This window comes from Muntiacus reevesi, chromosome 17 (genome assembly GCF_963930625.1).
Source record: "Muntiacus reevesi chromosome 17, mMunRee1.1, whole genome shotgun sequence".
Taxonomy (NCBI): domain Eukaryota; kingdom Metazoa; phylum Chordata; class Mammalia; order Artiodactyla; family Cervidae; genus Muntiacus; species Muntiacus reevesi.
The window spans coordinates 37021749-37048420 of NC_089265.1; the positions used below are offsets into that span (position 1 = coordinate 37021749).

Sequence of the window (26672 nt, forward strand, 5' to 3'; positions counted from 1 at the left end):
ATCATAAAGTCAAGCATAACTATATAAGTATTAGTCACAATCTAAGACATTCTATTACAGTTGAGCTATTTCAAATCCTGAAAGATGATGCTGTGAAAGTGCTATACTCAATATGCCAGCAAATTTGGAAAACTCAGCAGCGGCCACAGGACTGGAAAAGGTCCGTTTTCATTCCAATCCCAAAGAAAGGCAATCCCAAAGAATGCTCAAACTACTGCACAATTGCACTCATCTCACACGCTAGTAAAGTAATGCTCAAAATTCTCCAAGCCAGGCTTCAGCAATACGTGAACTGTGAACTTCCAGATGTTCAAGCTGCTTTTAGAAAAGGCAGAGGAACCAGAGATCAAATTGCTAACATCTGCCATATCAAAAAAGCAAGAGAGCTCCAGAAAAATATCTATTTCTGCTTTATTGACTATGCCAAAGCTTTTGACTGTGTGGATCACAATAAACTGTGGAAAATTCTGAAAGAGATGGGAATACCAGACCACCTTACCTGCTTCTTGAGAAACCTGTATGCAGGTCAGGAAGCAACAGTTAGAACTGAACGTGGAACAACAGACTGGTTCCAAATAGGTAAAGGAGTATGTCAAGGCTGTATATTGTCACCCTGCTTATTTAACTTATATGCAGAGTACATCATGAGTACAGCTGGGCTGTAAGAAGCACAAACTGGAATCAGGATTGCCGGGAGAAGTATAAATAACCTCAGATATGCAGATGACACCACCCTTATGGCAGAAAGTGAAGAGGAACTAAAAAGCCTCTTGATGAAAGTGAAAGAGTGGAGAAGGAAATGGCAACCCACTCCAGTATTCTTGCCTGGAAAGAAAAAGAAAAAAAAAAAGTGAAAGAGGAGAGTTAAAAAGTTGACTTAAAGCTCAACATTAAGAAAACTAAGATCATGGTATCTGGTCCCATCATTTCATGGGAAATAGATGGTGAAACAGTGTCAGACTTTATTTTGGGGGGCTCCAAAATCACTGCAGATGGTGATTGCAGCCATGAAATTAAAAGACGCTTACTCCTTGGAAGGAAAGTTATGACCAACCTAGATAGCATATTAAAAAGCACAGACATTACTTTGCCAACAAAGGTCTGTCTAATCAAAGCTATGGTTTTTTCAGTGGTCATGTATGGATGTGAGAGTTGGACTGTGAAGAAAGCTGAGTGCCAAAGAATTGATGCTTTTGAACTGTGGTGTTGGAGAAGACTCTTGAGAGTCCCTTGGACTGCAAGGAGATCCAATCAGTCCATCCTAAAGGAGATCAGTCCTGGGTGTTCATTGGAAGGACTGATGCTGAAGCTGAAACGCCAATACTTTGGTCACCTCATGTGAAGAGTTGACTCATTGGAAAAGACCCTGATGCTGGGAGGGATTGGGGGCAGGAGGAGAAGGGGATGACAGAGGATGAGATGGCTGGATGGCATCACCGACTCAATGGACATGAGTTTGGGTAAACTCCGGGAGTTGGTGATGGACAGTGAGGCCTGGTGTGCTGTGATTCATGGGGTCGCAAAGAGTCGGACACAACTGAGCGACTGAACTGAACTGAAGATATTACACAGAATCCATGGGTTAGCAGAAAATAAAGATACCTCCTCCTATAAAACATCACTCCTATCACTACTGTTTAGTTTTTTTTTCTCAATCACTTCACTCTACTTTCTCTGTAACTTAATAATTTTGTGAGTTTTCTGGGCCATAGCCACAGTAACGTTGTGGTCATTCCATTGTACCTACACTACTGATCAAAGGAAAATTTGATTTGATATTAAAGCATCTTAATAATGTGGTTAAATACTCTGAATTTCAGTTTTACCTATGAAATATATAAATGAACCGGAAAATGACAAATGACATAGTTCTCAATTTTAACTTTCACTCCTAACTGGTTACACACCTCCAACATCTATAATTCATCTTTAACTACACCTTTATTTTCCCCTTTTTCTTTCTCTTGATGCCTTCTCTTCCTAAGGTTTTGAGCCTGTGCTCCTTTATCTCTACATCATGAAAATTAGCCAAAGGGAAAACCAGTGTTTCCCTCCTCACAGGGGCAACTGGTGCTAAGAGGGCACCTTCTTTCAGGTAATCTTGGTTTATCGACGTTTCTGTCCTCTCAGTTCTCTTTGAGACCTGAGATTTATCGCAGTGACCTATGTCTTTACCTGAAAAAAAAAATGCTTTTAAGTCACCTATGTCTTTTTTGACTATTGTTGAGATTATTTAAATTGAATGACTATGAGGTGCTTTAAAGTCTACAGAATCAGTCTTATCAGACTTAGGCAAATGCCATATATTTTAAATGACTGTTATTAATAATTGATCAGACTTGAACCCATTGTTACAGACTGAATTCTCTTCCCCCAAAAGTTATGTTTAAATCCTAATCTCCTGTACCTGTGACATACGAAAATAGGGTCTTTGTTTGTAATTAGGTTAAGAGGAGGTCATTAGGCTGGACCCTAATCCAACAGACCAGAGTCCTTAAGGGTATAGAAGACAGAGACAACACAGAAAAACAACCATGTGAAAGGGAGGCAGAGACTAGAGTGATACATTCACAGCAAGGAATACTTGGGGCTGCCAGAGACTAAAAGAGGCAAGGAAGAAATCTTCCCTAGAGGCTTCAGTGAGAGGAGGGCACTCCTAACACCTTGATTTTGGGCTTCTAGCCTCCAAAGCTGTGAAATAATAGATTTCTGTTTGTTTTAAGTCTCCGGTTTGTGACATTTTGTTTCAGCAGTCAAAGAAACTGATATACCATGCTATATTTCTCAAACTGAAACTAAGGAAAACCAGGAAAATAACTTTCTTCTTTCATCCACACCTAGTACTGTCTCCCACTGAACACTGATATAACCATTCATTTGGAGAAAAAAAAATGCTATTTCTTTGGTTTCTCTTTTTGAATAATGGTGTTTTTGTTTGTTGGAGTTTTGTTTTGGTTTCATTTGGATTTTTTTCCACTGTCACTATAGCTCACCAGGCACCTCTGGCCATGGGATTATCCAGGCAAGAATACTGGAGCAGGCTGCCATTCCCTTCTCCAGGGTATCTTCCCTATCCAGGGATCAAATCCAGGTCTCCTGCAGCGCAGATTCTTTACCATCTGAGCCACCAGGGAAGCCCATGAGGTGAAACAGAGAAGACAACAGGTTCCTGATGGTAATAAGTAATGTCAGAGTGTGTGCAATATACCAGTCGTTCTTCAAAGGCTTTATACATAGTAAATCATTTGACCCTCACAACAACTACAGATGGCTACTTCTGTTATCTTCATTTCAAAAGAAATAAATTGAGACACAAGAGACTAACTTTCCCAGGGTCTTCTGGAAGTTCTGCAGAGGCAGGACCAAATCTCAGAGAACCTGGCTTCAGAGCTTCATACCAACCCTGCTTTTCTGTCTCCTGTATATGTAATCAAGCAAAAAAATGACATTTCCTTTATTCTTTGTGCATTATACCAGGGTCTATCAGACACAATCCCTACCTACTGGGCTTTAAATATGCTGACAGAAGATGACTCACAAATTCTTAAGCTTTGTATTACCATATAAGGAAATCATCTAATGTTATTTATATACAGTGTATAACAAAGGCTTCTTACCCAGGGATAAATTATTTGCTGGAACAGCTGCCAGATATTCCTATATTGTAGAGTAGTAGTTCTCAAAATGTGATCCTTGGACCAGCAGTAACATTACTAACGGAATTTGTTAGAAATGTATATTCTTGAACCCCAATTCAGATCTCATGTATCAAACTCTGGAGGTGAGTCACTTGTGTTCTAAACAAGAATTCCATGATTCTGAGGCACACTAAAGTTTAAGAACCACTATTATATGAGTCCAGGTTTTTGAGCATAAGCCACCACATTCTCCTTGCTCAGCCCTACAGGAAACTTTTCTCCACTCAACAAAACAAACGAAACAGCAAACAAACTGCAGTTGCATAGAATCCAAGTAATGGGTTAAGTGAAAAATAAAAAAGTAAGCCAGAGACCTTGGGCTGACAATAGTAACAAACAAGTCATGCACAGAAGGTGGGAAAGACAAAAGATATATGAGGCCCAGGTACAGTACCTGACTTGAGGGATGAATAAAAAGAAGAAATCTTTATTTTGAGTTTATGCAGTATGTGGAAGGAAATAAGAGATAGATGGCAAAGAGAATGTCAAAGCATTTTGCTTTATGTTATATATAGGTTACAATTTCATTCCCTTAAAAAAACTCAAATTTTCTAATTACTCTTGGTTATCAATTTGCATTTGTTTGAATACAGTTACTTTATAATGCCTACACCATATAGGAACCCCTAGTTTTATTAAGATTACATTGTTACAATGCAATGAATTTAAATTGAATACCATTGAGTATACAACAGAAATCAAATTCTAAAATCCGAAAGGGTTGATGCTGAAGAACCTTATCATAATCACCATAAAGATCATTGATGAGATACAATCATCAAGCATAGATACCATATTCTACAAAGGTTGCAAAAAAATACAATGCAGTCCAAGCAATGTACTTATTCTTTGGCTGGTAGGGTAGGTGTAGGAAGAATCAATGGAATAAGCATTCAAAGTCACCCCTGCAGACTATAAAGGCAGGAAACAAATCTGTTTCTTTCCCCATCACATGTCCAGTATCAATCAAAGTTTGACATGAAATAGGTGCTAAACAAATACTGTCATATAAGTGATCAATGAAAAAGAACAAAAGTAGGTAAAAAATGAGGGTTCTGTATTGATAATATGCTAGGCTATCAGGAAAAAAGTTACCACTTCAACTGCCTGGGTAGAGTTCTGGATATGGAATTAATTCCCTCACCTCAAGGGAAGAAGATGAGGTGCAGAAGTGTAGCCTGGAGAAAATGACTGAGTATCAGGAGACGTGATCAGTGATAACTGAGTTAAGCATAGGATGGTGTTGTTCAAGATTGCCCTCCAGCCCAGACATCCAGCACCTGTGTCACAGTCAGGAAGAGAATGGAGAGAAAGAATTTAATCAAGAACACGCAAATAAAATACTGATATATCCAGGGCCTCTGTAAGAAACTGACAGCTCAAGACAGAGCTTTTTGTGGCTCAGTTATAGAGCACAACCATGGAGGTATCCCACTGGAAGACTTTGATCTGAAGTTGTAGAAGTCAGAGTTGCTGCTTTAGGGAAGTCAAAATGGATCATTACAAGAGCTATAACAGTAACTGCAGCTGCAGCCAGGAATCAGGGCAGTGACTTTTCCTAGGCCCCTTCCCCACATTCCTATGCCCACGTATCATGCTCCATATCACATCCTTCAGATGAGATGTAATTGAAATCCCAATGTATTCCAGCCTCCAGCACTCCCTACACCAATACTCTGATTTGGTTTTCTCTATGACACTCACTGGGCTTCCCTGGTGGCTCAGTGATAAAGAATCAGCCTACAATGCAGGAGTCACAGAAGATGCAGATTGAATCCCTGGGTTGCAAAGATTCCTGGTGGAGGGTATGGCAATCCACTCCAGTATTTGCCTGGAGAATCCCATGAATAGAGGAACCTGGCAGGCTACAGTTGACTTAGCATGCATGCACACATGACACTCATTACCATTTCACATATATTTCATTTATTTGTTTGTCTGTCTTCCCTCAGTTATAAAGTGAGTTCTTTCTCTATTATATTCATACTGTATGCCTATCACCTTGGACAGTGCATGATAAATGGTATGTGCCAATAAATATCTATTCAATGAATGAATTCTTCATGATTTTTGTTATACATTCTATTAGGAAAGAATTCTTTCTATTTTGCACACAAGAAATGAAACTCAGCAAAATTAACTGGTCCAAAGTAACATAACTATTAAGTATTAAAGTTGCTATTTGAAGTTAGCTTTGTCTCTCCACAAAGATGTTCTCTTAAAGATATCATTTGAGCTTTACAAATGGGTAGTATTGGAACGACTTTAATAACTTATGTCTTTAAAAAATTTGCATTATGTTCTGTAGCTATAATCTATATTCTTAGTCTGACAATAAGAGATTCAATATTCTTCAGTCATTCTGCTATAGTTTCTTTATCTCTCAGCTCATCCTTTATTAGTTTCTTCTAAAAAGGCTCAGGAGAACTAGTCTCTAATTAGAGCATGTTCAAAATGTTTTCTTTTTATTTCCTATCCACTTAAAATTTTTTTGATATGTTAAGCATGAGAAGCTTATTAGATATGTAAGAGGAGAAATCAGAGAAGCAGTTTTGTTAAAGTAGAAGAGAGAAAGATGGAAAGTGCTGGAAGGGGAAGTAGGGCAAAGAGAATAATTGTTTAATTAATTGAACAATTGTGAAAATAACTGTGTATGTAATCCAACGGAATGGTCCAGATGAAAGGTAACAATTTATGTTGAAGGAAGGAAAAGGAGAATTGCTAGAGCAATGTTCTTGAATAGGAAGAGAAGACAGAATCTAGATCGTAAATGAAAAGTTTGGCCTTACATGAGAGCACAGAGCATTCGTCCAGGATGTATAAGTTTAGGTCTTATGAGAAGTAGGTGCCAGGATAAAATTAGATGTGCCAGAGATTTACCGGGAGAAAATCTGTGAAGGGTTAAGACAAAAGAGATCAGAAGTACATACAAAGTGCCTTCAGACCATTATGCAAGCCTGAGACTTGGGGAAAAACAGAAGAAATAAAAGAGGATTGGGTAGTTCCTCAAAGGGTTAAACAGAGTTATCATATGGAGCAACAATTCTACTCCTAGGTATAAACACCAGAGAAATGAAAACAAATATCCTTTCAAAAACTTGTACAGAATGCTCACAGAAATACTGTTTATAATTGACAAAAAGTTGAAACAACCTGAATGTCTATTAGCTGATGAATAAATAAAATGTGGGGAATAAATAAAATGTGGTGTGCCCAGACAATGAAATATTTTCAGCAATAAAAAAGGAAGTATTGATACATGCTACAATATAGATGAGCCTTGAAAACACGCTAAGTCAGTCACAAATGACCACAAAGTATATGACTGCTCTTACATGAATTATCCAGGAGAGTCAGATCTATAAAGACAAGAAATCAGTTAATGGTTATCTAAGGCTGTGGGGGATGGGAGATTTGGAGAGTGACAGCTAAAGGGTATGGGTTTCTTTAGGGAGTAATGAAAATATTCTAACATTGATTGAAGTGATGGTTGTATAACTGTGAATGAATTATACACTGTAAATAGGTGAAGTGTATGGTATGTGAAGTATATCTCCATAAATATTTTTCAAATGAGAAAGAAAAACAGAAGTTTAGGTAGGAAGACTCAAATCTGCAGTACCACTCAGAAAGTCTTAACTGGTTCAATAGGGAGTCTTCAAGCAGGATTGCCTATTTGAGGAATTGCATGTGGAGCAAAAATGACCCATTTCTGGTACTGACACCATGCTCAGTCACTGGCTGGGGGAAGTCCAAGGGGCAATGGGGAGGGCCCTCGGTGTAAATTGCAGTGAAATTAAAGTAAATCAACCAGAGGCCATAAACCAACTACATACCTCCCAGGAGATTCCCTTCAGTAAAGCACCTCCAAACAGTAAAAGAAAGCAGGTTACTTGGAAACAACACTGACAGATGAGTGTTCTGTTCATGAACTGATTCTATTTTTTTTCTGTGTATAGAATGCAAGATCATCAACTGACAGTGACTTTGGGTGGGAGGGGGTAAAGACTTTGAAGTCTGAAGATAACAGAGAAGGCACAAAGAAGTCACCTAGAATAACAGAAGGTGAAAAGATCAAGGAGATGTAGTTTGATAACCAGGCAGTGAAAGAGCCCACTAGACATCAAGAATTTGAAATTGGGCTCTGCAGCACAGTTGTGGGTTTTTTTCCCACCCATATTCAGCTGCACGAGACAAAGCTCAGAATAGAGAAAGCTTAATTAAAGCAATGTTGGAGCTTTCCTGGATGAGTAAGAGGAAGTGAAAAAGAGACAAGGGAGTTGAGGGTGTATGCAAATCACTGATTATAACAGTTGATCATGGAATTTTAATTCAGTAAACAAGAGAGTGAAGAGATGAGGTAGGTGGGGACAACAGAAAAAAAAATTAATGGTTTTTCCAGTAAGGGACTGTTTGAAGGATGCTTGGAGTTAGGGTACTTGAGAGAGTGACCTAGAAATAGAGGAGGTGGAACTATCAAAGGCAGCAGAGTTGTAGAGAAGCTTCTGCTGTCAGCTTGCCAGCTTCACTTGTATTATAGTCATCCCTCAGTAACCAAGGATGACTGGTTCCAGGACACCCCTAGGATACCAGAATCTGTGGATGCTCAAGTCTTTCATATAAAATGGCACAGTATTTGGATATAACCTATGCACATATCCACACCTACTTTAAGTCACCGGCGTTACTTATAATACTTAATACCATCTAAAGCCTGGCGAGCTGCAGCTCAGGGGTCACAAAGAGTCAGACACAACTTTGTGACTGAACAACAACAACAAATTTAAATGTAAATACTATGTAAATAGTTGTCTGCATATAACAAATTCACATTTTGCTTCTTGGAGCTTTCTGCAATTTTTTTTCCCTAATATTATTAATCTGAGGTTGGTTGAATCCATGAAGTCAGAACCAAAGCGTATGGAGGGACAACTGTACTCCACACAGATTTTGCCTATTAAGTCAAGGTGGCCCCCGTGCTTTGGAGAACTGTCTTCTGCTGACTTAGTCTGAGTTTGGCAGCCATGAGGATTCTTCCCTCCCACAGCCCCTCCTCATATTCTGTGCCTCGCGATTAGAGGAATACTTCTGAGATATTGAGGGTTTGGTTCTGGACCACAGCAATAAAGCAAGGCACATAGATTTTTTTACTTCCCCACACATATAAAAGTTATGCTTAAACTATACAGTAGTCTACTGTGCAATAGCATTATGTCTAAAAAAGTGTACATATATTAATTAAAAAATACTTTATTGGGACTTCCTAGTGGTCCAGTGGCTAAGACTCTGTATTCCCAATGTAGGGAACAAGGGTTTAATCCCTGGTCAGGGAACTAGGTCACACATGCCACAACTAAGAGTTCACATGCTGCAACTGAAGATACCGCATGCCAAAATGAAGATCAAAGATCCCATGTGTTGCAACTAAGATCCAGTGCAGCCAAATAAATTAATATTAAAAATACTTTATTGCTTAAAAAATGCTAAGCATCATCTTAACCTTCAGCAAGTCATAATATTTCTGTTAGTTGAGGGTCTTGCCTCGATGTTGATGGCTGCTGACTGATCAGGGTGATGGTCGCTGAAGGTTGGCATGGCTATGTCAATTTATTAACACAGGCAATAATGAAGCTTGCCACAGTAATTGACTCTTCATTTCACAGATTCCTCTGTAGCCTGCATTGATGTTTGATAGCATTTTACCCACAGTAGAACTTCTTTCAAAATTGGAGTTGACCTGCTCAAATCCTGTTGCTGCTTTATCAACAAAGTTTATATAGTATTCTAAAGCCTTTGCTGTCATTTCAATGATCTCCATAGCATCTTCACCAGGAGTAGCTTACACTCAAGAAACCACTTTCCGTGCTCACCCATAACAAACCATCCCTCATCTGTAAAGTTTTTATCATGAGATTGCAGTAGTTCAGTCACATCCTCAGGCTCCACTTCTGATTCTAGTTACCTTGCTTCTTCCACCACATCTGCAGTTCCTTCCTCCACTGAAGTCTTGAAACCTTCAAAATCATCCACGAGGGTTGGAATCAACTTCTTCCAAACTCCTACTAATGTTGATATTTTGATCTCTTCCCACGAAACTTAAATGTTCTTAATGACATTTAGAATGGTCAATTCCTAGAAGGTGTTCAAGTGACTTGGCCCAGATCCATCGGGGAGAAACTATGGTCTTACAAAATGTATTTCTTAAATAATATGGCTTGAGGTCAAAATGACTCTTTGATCCATGGGTTTCAGAATTCATGCTGTGGTAGCAGGCATGAAAACAACATTAAACTCACTGCACATCAGAGCTCCTGGTGTGACCAGCAGTAATATTTTTAAAGGAATCTTTTTCTTTTTTTTTCTGAGCAGTAAGTCTCCACAGAGGACTTAAAGTATTCAGTAACCCATGTTGTGAACAGATATGCTGTCACTTAGACTTTGTAGTTCCGTTTATACAGCACAGAGTAGATTTAGTGTAGGGCTTACAGGTCCTAGGATTTCTGAAATGACCACTGGCTCCAAATTAAAGTCACAATTACATTAATCCCTAAAAAGAGAATCTGCCTGTCCTAAGCTTTGAAGCAGGCACTGATTTCTCTCTAGCGATGAAAATCCTAGATGCCATCTTCTTCTAATATAAGGCTGTTTCATCTACATTGAAAATCTGTTGTTTAGTGTAGCCAACTTCATCTTAGCTAGATTTGGATAACTTGCTGTAGCTACATCAACATTTGCTGCTTCACCTTGCACTTTAGCACAACTTTTTTTTCTGAATTTCTGCAGATGATTCAATTTGATAATAAAATTAAATAAAATACAAAATTTTATTTACATAAATAAATATTTAATATAAATAAATAAGAAAAATAAACTATACAAAAAAGATCTTCATGACCCAGATAACCACGATGATGTGATCACTCACCTAGAGCCAGACATCCTGGAATGCAAAGTCAAGTGGGCCTTTTCCTAAGACCCTAAGGCATCACCACAAACAAAGCTAGTGGAGGTGTTGGAATTCCAGTTCAGCTATTTCAAATCCCAAAACATGATGCTGTTAAAGTGCTCCACTCAATATGCCAGCAAACTTGAAAAACTCAGCAGTGCCTACAGGACTGGAAAAGGTCAGTTTCCATTCCAATCCCAAAGAAAAGCAACGCCAAAGAATGTTCAAACTACCACACAATTGCATTTATCTCACATGCTAGCAAAGTAATAGAAAACTATTTTGAAAACCACTGATGATCTGGAAATTAATCAACACAATTTTAAGGACTTCTATAGATCAAAGAAAAATATTACAAGGGACATTAAAAAATAACTTAATGACTGAAAATTAAAATTACATATCAAAATTTGTGGGGTACAGTGAATGCAGTGATTAGAAAGAAATTTAAACCATCAACTGCTTATATTAGGGGGGAAAGATCTCAAATCAATAATAGATGCTTTTTACTTTGTGAAAAAAGAAAAAAAGAGCAAATTAAAATCACAGCAAATAAAAGGTGAAAAGAAATAGAGACTCGCAAACAATGAAATTAAAAACAGAAAAACAATAAGAGAAAATAAATAAACATAAAAGTTGGTTATTTTAAAAAATCTATAAAGCTTATAGACCTGTAGATAAACTGGACAAAAAAAGAAGTAACAGAAGACAAAAACTACAAATATTTTCATCAAAAATGAGACATCACTACATATCACATAGTTAAAACAGTATTAAGAGAATATTATGAATAGCAGAATGCCAATATTTTGATAACTTAGATGAAACAGAAAAGTTCCTTGAAAGGCACTAACTACCAAAAGTCACTCATTAAGGAGTAAATGAATATTCCCATGTCTATATGAAATTTAACCTGGAGTTTAAGAATCTTTCCACAAGGAAAACAAACAAAAACTAATAGTGAGGATGGCAGCCTGCAATCCTGGCACAGGTTGCTAGAGTCAGAGGGAGCAACACAAACCTTATTCTCAAAACATTGTGGTTTTGGATCTTGACCTCTCTTGTGGCTCCATTAAGGACCTAACAAAGGTTCCCCTTTGTTTCATCCTACTCAGAGCCTTCTCAGGGCTGGGGCCACTTCCTGGGCAGCTTTTGCTGAAAGCATTTAAAGGCAAAGGTGTTAGATATAGTGGCCTTGAGAAAGAGACAACACTTAGGACAAGAAATAGACTGAGAGTCATGAAAATAAAGAGACTAGGAAAGGAGATACATGCAGGAATAGTGACTGTAAAGGCCCCCATGTACACCAGAGAATCAAGAAGGCCATGAACACACACAGGGCAAGACACATGCTCAGAAAAAGCCCAAGAAGATCCAAAGCTTTCACATTTAGCCTGCCTGCAAATTTTGTGCAAGCAAAACTTTAAGGCTAAAGCAAGGATATAAACTGCTTGACAAAGTATTGAAGGAGTGCCCCCAACACAGAGCCAATCTACAAAGACTGGAAGAAGCCTTTCTCCTTCTTTTTTTCTTTTGTTGATTCCAGGCACTTAAGGTAATTCTATCAAACACAACCAATGACTAGGTAACAAAACACAGATTGCAGTGGCCATACATGACAAAGAATACACACTTGAGAAAAAGTTTTTAAAAAGTCACTTCATAAGCAAATAACAACAACCCCAGACAAAGAAAAACAACAAACCCTGATGAGGGGGTAGAATTGTATTTCTATAGTTGCCACATTATAACATTCAGAAGGTCTCATTAAAAAAAAAAAATAGGCATGAAAGAAACAAGTCAGTGTGGCTCATTTAAGGAAACAAAGAAATTAATAAAAAACTGTCCAGAAACAGTCAAGGCATTGTTCTTACTAGACAAAGACTTTAAATCAACATCTTAATATGCTAAACTGAAGTTGATAAAAAGAAACCAGAAGAAAGATTTCTCACCAAATAAGACTATCAATAAAAATGTAGAAACCTAAAAGAGAAACTCTGTTAGTCTGTCTGGGCTGTTATACAAAGTATCATAGACTGAGTGGCTTATAAACAAAGGAATTTATTCTCAATGTTCTGGAGGTTAGAAGTCTGAAATCAGGGTGCCAGCATGATCGGGTTCTGGTGAGAAATCTCTTCCAGGTTACAGACTGCCAGCTCCTCACTCTATCCTCAACATGGCAGAAAGACAGTGAGCAAGCTGTCTTGCCTCTTCTAAAAAGGGCACTAATCCCATTCACAGGGCTCCCCTCCCGTGACATAATTACCTACAAGAGGCACCTCTTCTGAATACCATCACATTGAGGATTCCGTTAAAACATATGAATTTTTGAAGAATATAAACATTCAATTCATAGCAGAAATAAAAATTAAAATTCTGGAACTAAAAACAGTAATGAAAAATTCATTATAAGTTTCAACAGCAGATTTGAACTGGGAGAAGAGAGAATTAGTGACTTTGAACAGGTCATTTGAAATTATCTAGTCTTAGGAACAGAAAGAGAAAGGATGGAGGAAAAGTACAGAAACCCAAGGGACCTTTGGGGGCATCAAGTGTACACAAAACGGGAGCCCCAGAATCAGAGAAAAGTGCAAAAAGAATATTTAAAAAATATTTTTAATGGCTATAATGGCTGAATATAACGACTGAAAACCTTCTAAACTTAACAAAAGATGTGAATCTACACATGCAAGAAGCTCAGTGACTGCAAGTGAGATAAACTTAAAGAGATCCATACAGAAACATATTAGAGTCAAACTGTTGAAAGCCAAAAATAAAGGGAGAATCTTGCAAACAGCAAGAGAGAAGCAACTCATTATGTACAAGGAATCCACAAGTTTAACATCTTAGTTCCATTGAAAACCATGAAGCCATGAGGCAGTGGATGAGATACTGAAAGTGCTGAAAGGAAAAAAAAAAAAACACCAAAACAAGAATTCTCTATTTAGCAGTACTATTCTCCAAAAGTGAAAGAGAAACTTCCAAGGAGCTAGGAAATCATCCTTCTATCTTAACGAGTAGAAAGCTGAACAAACAAAAGACCAACAACTCTTCTTTGATCCATCGGACTAGTGAATTCACAAAGCAAACTGTCACCCAAAAAACTGGAGCAACAGACAGGCAGATACAGACAATTAAAGCATCCCAGAGTGGAAACTCTCAAATCGGAACTATCAAGGGAACCACTGTCAGGTTAGAACCTAAACTGTAACTGACAAACTGCTGGAGGTTTGGTGTGAACAAGCCTGAGAGATAAAAAAATCAGAGAGTCACCACATTTTTGTTAAGTTTTTTTTTGTTGTTGTTAAGTTTAACCTCCAAGAGCTTAACTTGGTTCTCACAGTGAATGTTGGAGAAAAGTCCCCTCTAGTCCTAGCAGGTGGAAAGTAACCATTTTCAAATATGGTACAGTCTTCTACTGGTTCTTAACAAGGCCTACCCTCAAGAGAAACTATTTTACCCTAGCCTAAACTAATGGGCTTTAGTTTTAGCCTAACTGACCTGAGGAAGGGAAATACTTGATTCCAATCCATTGCAGTCTTCCATGTGGGAGGAGGGAAATACCCAGTTCTAGAGCACTCTAGCCATCCTGTCTCACCTAATACAGCAGGAAGTAGGTAGGGAGACAGAGGTTCACAGTTCACAGTACACACACAGGTTCACAAAAAGACTAAGACCTAATCACAGGACTCTAGAAGGCTTCCCCTCCTCCCTACCTTACCACCATATCACTAATGGCCTCTTTACCAAAGATCCTTTTATTCAATACATCATGTCTGGCTTTCAACAACAAGAACAAAAAGTTAGAAGACATGAGACAGAAAACACAGTTTGAGGAGATAAAGTAAGCATCAAAACCAAACTCAGATATGGTGGGGATGTTGGAATTACCAAATTGGGAATTTAAAACAATTATTATTAATACATTAAGGTCTCCAACGGATAAAGCAGATAGCATGCATGAACATATGGGCAATGTAAGAATCAAAAATAAATTTTAGAGATCAAAAACACTGTAACAATAGAATGACTTTGATGGACTCATTAGTGGGATGGACATAGCTGAATAAAAATCTCTGACGTTGAGGATATGTCAGTATAACTTCCAAAGTGAAAAAACAAAGAAAAACAAAAAAGACTTGGAAAAAAATAAAACAGAACAGAATATCCCTAAACTGAAGAAAAACTAAAAAAGGTACATGTGAAAAAGGGAGAATAAAGAGAAAAACAAACAGAATTATTTGAGACAATCATTGTTGAAAATTTCCCCAAGTTAATGGCAGATACCAAACCACATATCCAGGAAGCTCAGCAAAGAATAAGCAGGGTAAATGCCAATGCAAACAAACAAACAAAAAACAAACAACAAAAAAACCCTCTACACATAGGCATATCATATTCAAATTGAAGGAGATCAAAGATAAAGACAAAATCTTCAAACAAGTCAGAAGAAAAAATGCCTTATATACAGAGGAGCAAAGATTAAAATTATTATACAACTTCACCAAAGAAATCACTGAAACAAGAAGACAGGAGAGTTAAATATTTAAAATAGTAAAAGAAAAAAAAATCAACCAAGAATTTTGTGAAATTATCCTTCAAAAGTGAAGGAGAAATAAAAACTTTCTCAGACAAACCAAAACTGAGGAAATTTAAGAGTTCCCTGGTGGTCCAGTGGTTAAGAATTGGCCTGCCAATGCAGGGGACAAAAGTTCGATCCCTGGTCTAGGATTTAAGATCTTACGTGTTGTGAGGCAACTAAGCCCAGTGCCAGCACCCCTGAAGCCCTTGTGTGCTCGGGGCCAGTGGCCCTCAAGAGGAAAAGTCACTGTAATAAGAAGCCAGCGCAATGCAACGAAGAGTAGCCCCTGCTCTCTGCAATTAGAGAAAGCCCACATGCAGCAACCAAGACCCAGCACAGGCAAAAAATAAACAAATAAAACATTTTTTTAAACATTTTTTAATTTAATACTTAATACTCAAAATTGAGAGAATTTGTCATCAGTAGCATTGTCTTGTAAGAAATGTCAAAAGAAATTCTCCAGAGAGAAGGAAAATGATATCCGTCAGAAAATTGTACCTACATAAGGAAAGGAAGAGCATTGGAGAAGGAATAAATGAAAGTAAAATACAAACTTTTACTTCCTATTCTTAAGTGATTTAACAGATAATTTGTTTAAAATAAAAATAGCAACAGTATATATGAATACATATGTCCATATATGTAATACATAACATATAATATGTATCTTTATGCATGTTTATGTATATGTGTAATGGATGCAAACATCAATACAAGGGATGAGAGGGAGGAATCAGAATTATTTTGTTATTAGAAAGTACTTGTACTATGTATGAAGAAGTATGCTATAGAAAAGTGAACTTGGATTACTTGTAAATGTATATTGCAAACTCTAAAGAGAAAACACTAAAAATGTTTGTTTTATTTTTTAAAAAGGAACCACCTATATGCTAAAAAAAGAGGAGAAAATAGAATCACATAAAATACTCAATTAAAATAAAAAATGGCAGAAAAAGACTGGAAAACAAAAAATAGGGAAAGAACAAGGGCAACAAATAGAAAATAGGAACAAATATTGTAGATATTAATTTAACTATATAAAAAATCACTTTAAACATTAATGGTCTAAATATACCAATTAAAAGATAGAAATTGTCAAAGTGGACCAAAAAGCAAGATCTAACTATGTGCTGTCTACAAGAAACCTGCCTTAAATCTAAAGACATATAGATTTACTAGGGTATGGCAAATTACGAGATACCATTCCACACCTATTAGAATAGCCAAACCTCAAAACACTACCAACCTCAATACTGACAAGGGTGTGGAGCAATAGAAATTCTTGTTCACCGCTGGTGGAATGGAACAGCCACTTTGGAAGATAGTCTGACATTTTCTTACAACACTAAACATATCCTTAATAAATAATCTAGAGATCATGATCCTTGGTTATCACCCCAATGAATGGAAAATTTACACCAAAACCTACACAAGAATGTTAACAGCAGCTTTATTCATAATGGCTGAAACCTGGAAGCAATCAAAATGTCCTTTAGTAGGTGAATGAATAAAAAAACTGTGGTATATAGGGACAATGGGATATTATTCAGTGATAAAAAGAAATGAGCTATCAAGCTTTGAAAAGACATGGAAGAAACAAATTCATATTACTAAGTGAAAAAAACCAGTCTGTAAAGGCTACATACTGTATGATTCCAAAAATATGACATTTTGGAAAAGACAAAACTATAAAAGGATCAGTGGTTGCCTGGGGAAGTTGGAGGAAGGATGAATAGATATGGAGCACAGAGTATTTTTTTAGGGCAGTGAAACTACTCTGCATGATACTATACTGGTGGATATATGTCACTGTATATTTGTACAAACCCACTGAATGTACAACAGCAAGAATGATCTCTAAAGTGAACTACAGGTTTTGGGTGATGACGTGTCAATGCATTTTCACTGATTGTTAGCAAATATACCACTCTGGTGTGGGATGTTGATAACAGGGTAGCTGTGTGTGCCTACATGGGGACAGCACAGTATGAACATTTGCTGTACCTTCCAGTCAATTTTTCTGTCAATCTAAAGCAGTTGTAAAAAATAAAATTTGTTTTTAGAAACATGAAGGCAAAATTAAGACATACTCAGATTAAAAAAACTGAGGGGAGTTTGTCAACTGAACACCTGTCCTACAAAAATGGCGAAAGGACTTCTCCAGGTTATAATGAAAGAACATTAGACAGCATACAAAGAAATAAAGAGCAATGGTAGAGGTAGCCACACAGGTAAATGTAAAATGCAGTAGCATCACATATTTGGTTTGTCCTCTTCCTTCTCCATACAAAGAATGCATAAAACAATGATTGCAATGCTATATTAATGGGCACTCAATATATAAAGATGTAATTGTAACATTACCAACATAGAGGAAAGGGATGGAGCAGTAAAGGAGCATAATTTGTATATGTTATTGAAACTAAGTTGGAATTAATTCAAATCTGATAGTTACAAAATTAAGATGTTAAATATAATCTCCTGGGTAACCACTAAGAAAAAAACTAAAAATTATACAGAAAAAGAAATAAGGAAATCAAACAACAAAATACAAAAAATTCAATAAAACACAGAAATTACAGTAATGGAATGATTAAGAAACAAAAAATTATAAGGCTTAGAGAAAACAAATGGGAAAATGGCAGAAGTAAGTACTTCCTTCTCAGTAGTTACTTTAAAATGTGAATGCATTAAACTTTCCAGTTAAAAAGAAGAGATTGGCAAATTGATTTTTAAAAAGTACATAACTGAACAAGAAGTTATAAAAATTATAAACATATACACACATAAAAACAGAGCTCACAAATTGACAGAATTGAAGGAATACAGAGTTCAACAACCATATTTGGAGATTTAATACCCATGTTCAATAATGGATAGAACAAATAGAAGACAAATAAGGAAACAGAGGACTTAAAAACGCTATACACTAGCTACACCTGACAGACATATGTAGAACATTATATTCAACAGCAACAGAATAGTCATTCTTCTGAAGTATACATGGAACATTCTCCAGGTAGAGCATAAGTTAAGTCACAAACCAAAGTCTCAACAAATTTATAGATTGAAATCATCCAATGTATCTCTTCTGACCACAATGGAATGAAACTAGAAATCAATAACAGAAAGAACAGTGAAAAATTCACAGATACATATAAATTAAACTACATTCAAACAACAAACTGGTCAAAGATTAATCACGTGTGAAATGAGAAAAATACTTTGAGATGAATGAAAATGAAAACACAAAACACCCAAACATACAGGATACAGTGAAAGCAGTGCTCATGGGGGAAATTTATACCTGTAAGCACTTACAGTAAAGAAGAAATCAAGCTGGTGAGAACCAAATGAAGTTGAAGAGCTACGTAAGCTATATTCAACTCTAGGTTTATGCCCTGGAGAAGTGCTTGACTATCTTTTTTTGCAGACATGTACAAGAACACTCAAAGGAGCAATATTTGAAATCACAAGGATTTGGAAATAATTAAAATGTCTGTTGGCAAAAGAATAGGTGATAAGTTTTAGTATATGCATACACTAGGGAATTCTACAACTCTGTAAATGAATTATAGAGTGGAATTAACCATCATCACAATGATACAATTTAAATATTAAAACACAAAATAATACTATATATTGATTTAATTTAATTTGTATGGTAAGTGTGGTAAGTGTTAGTTACTCAGTCATTCCCTTCTCTGGGGGATCTTCCCGACCCAGGGATTGAACTCAGTTCTCCTGTATTGCAGGCTGATCCTTTACTGTCTCAGCCACATATATAATACGGTATAAAGTAACAAATAAAATTTGTGTTAGTCACGCAGTGGTGTCTGACTCTTTGCAACCCCATGGACTATAGCCCACAAGACTCCTCTGTCTATGGAATTCTCCAGGAAACAAGACTGGAATGGGTAGCCATTACCTTCTCCAGGGGATCCTCCCAACCCAGGGGTTGAACCCATGTCTCCTGTACTGGCAGACAGATTTTTTATTGTCTGAGCCACCAAGGAAGTCCAAAATTTGTAAGCACTATTACAAATTCAAAATAATGATTAGGTCTGACTGAGAGTTTTAAAAATATGATCCAGGAGGATTAGTGAAAGTTCTCTGATTGAATTATTTCATATTTTAAGCTTGGCTGTGAGTATATTGTATACTTCCATTCAGTATGTAATTCTCTTGGTCTCTGTCTCTGTCTCTTTCTCAGTCTCTCTTCTTTTTGAAATCACTTCATGATTAATTAAAATGTATAAATATATATATATATGAAATAGTTATCAAATCAATAACCTAAGCCTTATGACTTAAACATTTTTTTTTAAATGGAGCAAGCTGAATTCAAACCTTGTGGAAGGATGAAAATAATGAAGGCTAGAATTGATATAAGTCAAACAGAAGATAGAAAAACAATAGAAAGAATTAATAAAACCAAAACTTGGTTCTTTGAAAACACTGTAAAAATTGACAAACATTCAGAAAGACTGACCAAGAAAACAGCTACCTGAAAACACTACCTGAAAAGAGTATGCAAAGGCAGGCAGAAGAGGAGTCTACAGGTGGAAATAGATAATATCATTGGGAGAGTTTCCTGGTTTTGCAGCTCTTCACCTGAGGGCAAGTCTCAGTCAGAGCCAAATTGGGAAGTCAACACCCCAGTACAAAACCTGCAGCCTTACTAAAGAGTCAGATGAGATAGTTTTGGGTAAACACAACAGCTGGAAAGGAAGAGGTTAAATCCCAGTAAAGACCATATAAACTTTGCCTAAATCACTGCCTGCCCTCTGAGTTACACATGCACAGATTCTAAGCAGCTCAACTAAGCTGAGTTAAAATATTCGGAGTTAAGCTATTGCCCGCTACAGGAAAGACAATTTTGAGTTCAGCCAAGTTAACGGCTTGATAAAAGAGTAAAAGAAAATTAAGAACTTTTCAAAGGAACATACAGGATTTGTCATTTCAATGTGTTTATAATGTTCACCATAAATTTCAAGTTATTAGACATAAAAAGAAATAGGAACAATGTAACCCATCCCCAAGAAAAAAAGGTAATCAATGGAGACCAGCTCCAAGATAACTTAGCTATAGGAATAAACAGAGTAGGATTTAAAGCAACCAGCACACCAGCACAATAATACTCAAGGATGTGAAGGAGGATATTCTCAGAGTGAATGGAGAGGATATCTCAGTAAAGAAATAAAAACTATAGAAAGGAACAAAATTTTCTATTTTAGAGGTAAAATAATCTTTACTAGGTTACTATTTCCTATTTATAAGTAAAAATACAACAGCTGGAAAAACAAAAATTTCCCCGAGAAGGCTTAAAAGCATATTAAACATGACAAATGAGAGTCCTTAAACTTAAAGATGCTAAGTATTGTAGAAATTATTGAAGCTGAAGAAGAAAAGAAAAAGACTGGGAAAAAATAAAACAGAACCTCAGGGACCTTGTGCGTGTCCTCAGTCATGTCTGACTCTTTGGAACCCCATGGACTGTAGCTCACCAGGCTCTTCTTTCTGTCCATGGGATTTTCCAGGCAAGAATACTAGAGTGGGTTGCCTTTTCCAACTCCAGAGGATCTTCCCAACCCAGGGATTGAACCCATATCTCTGGCATCTCCTGCATTGGCAGGCAAATTCTTTACCACTAGCACCACTGTGGGACAATGTCAAATATTTTAACATTTATCTAATTAAGTCTTATAAGAACAAAAGAAAGTTGAGTCTCAAAAAACGTGTTTGATAAACTTAAAATGACTGAAATTTCCCCAAATTTAGTGAAAACATAAACTTATGGATTCAAGAATGCTGACAAATTCCAGACAGATAAACATGAAGAAAATGACACTCAAAAACATCAAAATCCAATAGTCCTCAAAAGATGAGCCATGGACCTCTAGCGATCTCTGAAATCCTTTTGTGGAGACTTACAAGGTCACAATTATTTTCAGTATAATAAGATAATATTCACTATTTTCACTGGTTGACATTTACACTAATGGGGCAAAAGCAATAGTAGATCAAACTGCTGGCATATTACCATGAATCAAGCAGTGGTATCATCTGAGACACCAGGGGAAGCTCTATCAAACTACAGCTGTGGTCATCGTCTTCTACACCATCAGAAACTCAAAAATTTTTTTAAAGCCAGTTTTATTTAAGAATGTCATGAATTAATAAAAATATTTATCTTATTAAATCTTGACCTTTGAGCATATATATATGTATATTTAATTAAAGATTTTATTTTTTACAGCAATTTTAGGTTTACAGGAAAACTGAGCAGATTGTATAGAGATTTCCCACATAGTTCTTTTTCCTACTCACAGTTTCACCTATTATTAGGATCTTGCATTTGTGTGGTACATTTGTTACAACTGAAGAGCCAATACCAGATATATTATTATTAACTGGAGTCCATAGTTTACATTACGGTTGTTTGTGTTGTAAACTTCTATGGGTTTTATATAATGACATATATCCACCATTATAGTCTCACAGAGAATACTTCCAATGCTTAAAAATCCACTGTGCTCCACCTAGTCATTCTTTTCCTCTTCTCCTTCAATCCCTGGAAATCACTAATCCTTTCATCATCTCCAAATCATCCAGTATGTAGCCTTTTCAGATAGGTTTTTTTATCAACACGCATTTAATGTTTTTCCAGGTCTTTTCACAGATTTGATTGTTTCTTTTCATTGCTGAACAATATCTCATTGTATGGATGTAACACAATCCATATAGTCAAAGCTATGGGTTTTCCAGTAGTCATGTATGGATGTGAGAAAAGAAGGTTGAGTACCGAAGAATTGATGCCTTTGAATTGTGGTGCTGGAGAAGACTCTTGAGAGTCACTTTGACTGCAAGATCAAACCAGTCAATCCTAAAGGAAATCAACCCTGAATATTTATTGGAAGGATTGATGCTGCAGCTGAAACTCCAATACTTTGACCACCTGATGTGAACAGCCAACTCACTGGAAAAAACCTTGATGCTGGCAAAGATTGAGGACAGGAGGAGAAAGGGGCAACAGAGAATGGGATGGTTGAATGGCACCACTGACTTAATGGACATGAGTTAGTGCAAACTCTGGGAGATAGTGAAAACAGGGAAGCCTGGCGTGCTGCAGTCCATGAGGTTATAAAGAGTCAGACGTGACGTGGCGACAGAACAATCCAATTTGTTTATCCGTTCACTTAGTGAAGGACACCTTGGTTGCATCCAAGTTTTGACAGTTATGAATAAGGTACCATAAACATTCATGTGCAGATTTGCACATGGAAATAAGTTCAATTTACTTGTGTAAATATCAAAGGGTGTGATTACTGGACTGAAAGCAATACTATGTTGAGATGTGTGAGAAAATGCCACACTGTCTTCCAAAGTGACTTTAACATTTTGCATTACTCCAGCAAGGAATGAGAGTTCCTGTTGCTTCATAGCCTTACCAACACTTGATGTTGTTAGCATTTTGGATTTTAGTCATTATAATAGGTGTGTGGTGATATTTTATTGCTTTAATCTGTATTTTCCCAATGACAGATGATGTTTAATGTATTTTTATATAACTTACTTACCATCTGTACATCTTTAGTAAGATATTTCTATTCAGGTCTTATACTCACTTTTTAATTGAGATGCTTAGTATACATCTTTGTAATACCCTGTGTGATGAAATCAGAAGTAAACATAAAGCATTTCTGCTGCATACTTAAGTATGATGGTTTTCTTGAGAAAAAAACACTTGAGTGATTGTTTGAGTTGTAAGCTGAATAGGCCAACGCTTTCACAGAGCACCATTTTTACTTGTAAGAATGACTGATAAACTACTGCTATTCATGATTGGGTAATGGCAGACATTTTCTTGAATTTTGGAACCCTTGTATATTCCAGGATCATTAGCTTGATAGTTTTTCAATACTTTTTCAATACAACCTTTTCTGATAAGATTGATAATGCTATTAATAAGGGTCATTTAAAAATATTGTATAATCAAATGTGTCGCTATTTTAAAGATCTACATAAACCGGTAAACCAATATTCTGCATCAAAAGCCACTGCTAAGAAAATGAATAGGCAATATACATGCATAGGAGAAAGAAATTTGCAAATCATACATCTGACAAAAGACTGTTATCCAAAATAAATAAAATCCTACAGCTGAGTATTTATTTTATTTTAATTGGAGAATAATTTCTTTACAATGTTGTATTGGTTTCTGCCATACAACAACATGAATAAGCCATAGTATACACATAGATTCTTTTCCTTTCGAACCTCCCTCCCACCCCCGACCCCATGCTCCCCTCTAGGTTGTCACAGAGTACCAGGTTGAGCTCCCATGTTACACAGAGACTACCTACTAGCCATCTGTTTTACTTATGGTAATGTATATGTTTCAGTGATACTCTCTCAATTCGTCCCACCTTCTCCTTCCCCCACTATGTCCACAAGTCTCTTCTCTATGTCTCTATTTCTACCCTGCAAATAAGTACCAGTACCATTTTTCTAGGTTTCATATATATGCATTAACATAAAACATTTGCTTTTCTCTTTCTTACTTCACTCTGCATAACAGGTTCTAGGGTCATCCACCCCACTAGAACAGACTCAAATTTGTTCCTTTTACAGCTGAGTAATAAATAGTCCATTGTGTGTATGTACCACCACTTCTTTATCCATTCATCTGTTGATGGGCATCTAGGTTGCTTCCATGTCCTAGTTATTTTAAATAGTACTGCAATGAACACTGGGGTACATATACATCTCAATTTTAAAAGGGCAAACAATCCAATTAAAAATGAGCAAAAGATGGAGAAGGAAATGGCAACACACTCCAGTATTCTTGCCTGGGAAATTCCATGGACAGAGAAGTCTAGCGAGCTACAATCCATGGGGTCGCAAACAGTCAGACACGACTTGGTGACTAAACAACAACAAAGATATCTATTTATACTTACATAAATTTCTAAGGCCTATGTATATATATGTGTGTGTCCACAATCCCTTTTTTAAAAAAAATTTTACAATTAAAAAAATCTGAGGGCAAATATGTTTTCTTATAATCCATTTCATTACTAAACCTGAGATGACCTAAATTCATTTGCTGGTGAAATAAAGACTGTTTACCTCCCCCATGCCAAAAAATAAGCTAAATATTTAAATTGAGATTTCACAAAGGAAGATATAGGAATGGCATAAATACATGAATAAGTGCTCAAAATCATTAGTCAACGAAACATTGCTATAAATGCATAAAAGTGGCTAAAATGAAAAGACTGTTAACACCAAATATCAGTGAACATGTGTTATAATTGAAATAATTACATACTGTTCCTAAACTAAGCTGAGGTGAAGAACATGCTAGTGGTGACATTTTGAGCGATGGGTATAGGGGACTGTCCAGGAAGAAGCATAAGTAAAGTGCCTGGGGAGATGGGAACATTTTATATTTTGATGGGAGTTTAGGTTATCCAAGTATATGCATTTGTCAAAATTCGTTAAGTGGTATACTTAAGACTATTCATTCCCTATATGCAAAAAAAACAGCATAATAAATGCTGAACTCTAAGTAATAATATACATGCTTAAATACTAGATGAAGGACAATGATGTTTACAACCTCGAAATGCATCAAAAAATAGATGGATTGATAGATGGAGGAGTCAATAAATAAATGGTCGGATAAATATGCAAAAAAATAAGTTAATTGATAACTGTAGAATTTAGTTGATGAGTATATGTAATTCACTGTGTAGATGTTTCAATTTTTCAGTATATTTAACAATTTTCCTAATAAAATGGTGGAATAAAACTATGCATAAAAAAGCCTGATAGAAAACATATTGAATTCAGATGTTGAAATTTTAGAAGACTTTTCAAGTTATTTAAAATGCTGCATATTAATCTTAAACAAAGGGTACACTTTATATTTTTTAAAACTTCCTACATTTCAATGAGGCAGAATCAAAGGTCCTTTTTTTCATCTTATACTAATCAGTGGAATACAGCTTTCTAGTTAAAAAATTAATCCATTTTAAATGTCAAAGACATGAGAAGATGAACTTTGTTGTCACATGGTCAAATCATTTTAATAAGGATAAATTACTTGAAGCACATTTTCTTTGAGCAATCGTAGGGCATTATATGAATTTCAGGGCTCAGAGTTTAGATGTCCTCAAGAGCTTCACATTCTAATTATAGCATAGGTATTACTAGGTGGTTGTCACTTTATTTAGAAAATATAACCTATTAGAGATATCTTTAAAATGGCTTTTAAAATGCCTGACTCACTTTAAAATATATTATGAAATAAAATGATGGATATAAAGACACTGAAAAAATAAAGTTATACAATTCTGCTGAGATGTTATTAAAACACTTTCCTCTCTTGGTCCATGTTGAATACTGGCCTTTAGAAAAGCATAAATATGACTCTTATGCATTAGTCAAAGAATTAATTAAATCCTGCAGTCCTTCTGATTATTAAAAACGATTGCTACTATTCACTAAATTACTCTAGTTTTGTCTGTTCAAGAAAAAGAAGCCCTTAAGGCTATAGCGATCTTGCCTCACTTGATTGCTTCCAGAGAGTCAAGTAGTGAGAGTGTTGAAAATTGCGCTTTCCTCATTAACTAGGAATAACTGATGGTTAATCAGAATGTGTAATTTCCTTTCTCTTTGGAAAAAGGCAACTAGATGTGCTTTGAAGTAACAGTTCCATTTCAGGAAGAAGTCCACTAAGCTAGGACAAGAAATAAACTTGTGCTGTAGCATCCCTTTTATCCATCCAGACAAAGCTAGTTAAAATTTCTGAAATTGAAATTACCTCATCTTTCTCTGTTATTGACTAACTCTCTAATCCCTCATATCTATAAATCTCTTAACCTGAATCTTTAAAACAGGAAAAATATGGAGAAAGGCCCCTATTAATGTAAAAATCAAAAAATTTCCTAACCAGTTTTCTTTAAATCTATTACTTGCTTGTTCTCTGAGTTATCAGCTCTTCTTTCCTACAGCTTAAAGTTGTTGCAAATCTGTCTAACTTGAACTCAGATTTTATTTATCCCTTGCCATTGCTTTTTACATGAAAACAAATACAAAATTTCCTGAGAAGTGTTTTCATTTTGAAAAAATAGAAACCTCTGGTTTGAAACTTTTGCCTTAAATCTTAAGTTTCTTTTTTAAAAGGCGGCTTATTTTTGTGGAGATCGACAACATAGTACAGTTTAAAACCACAAGGAACTTCTTTTCTTGAGTCACCTTTTCTTACCAAATAGCAGTTCTTACTTACTAACCGATTTCCTTTCAGGGCACATTTTACTCACTGATTACAAGCTGCTAAAAACAAGTGGTGTGTTCATGTGAGCGTGTGTGTGTAAAATCCAAAATCAGAAACTGACATACAATTGAATCAATTTTTACTTGGCCAGAAACCCAACAT

General features: G+C 36.1%; 1 protein-coding gene and 1 long non-coding RNA gene across 3 annotated transcripts in view; one reads left to right on the forward strand and one right to left on the reverse strand.

Moving 5' to 3' along the window:
• AK3 (adenylate kinase 3) overlaps positions 1 to 26672 on the forward strand; it is a 274466-nt gene that overhangs the window by 2615 nt on the left and 245179 nt on the right. The window lies entirely within an intron of this gene.
• The window catches only part of LOC136148566 (uncharacterized), a 100617-nt gene continuing 74604 nt past the window's right edge, over positions 660 to 26672 (reverse strand). Inside the window, exons 3-4 of one of the 2 annotated variants that reach the window (XR_010659518.1) lie at positions 4843 to 4978; positions 660 to 825 (exon numbers count right to left, since the gene is read on the reverse strand). This is a non-coding gene — a long non-coding RNA (uncharacterized lncRNA). The remainder of the gene's footprint in view (positions 826 to 4842; positions 4979 to 26672) is intronic. The other variant, XR_010659519.1, reaches the window with a different exon arrangement.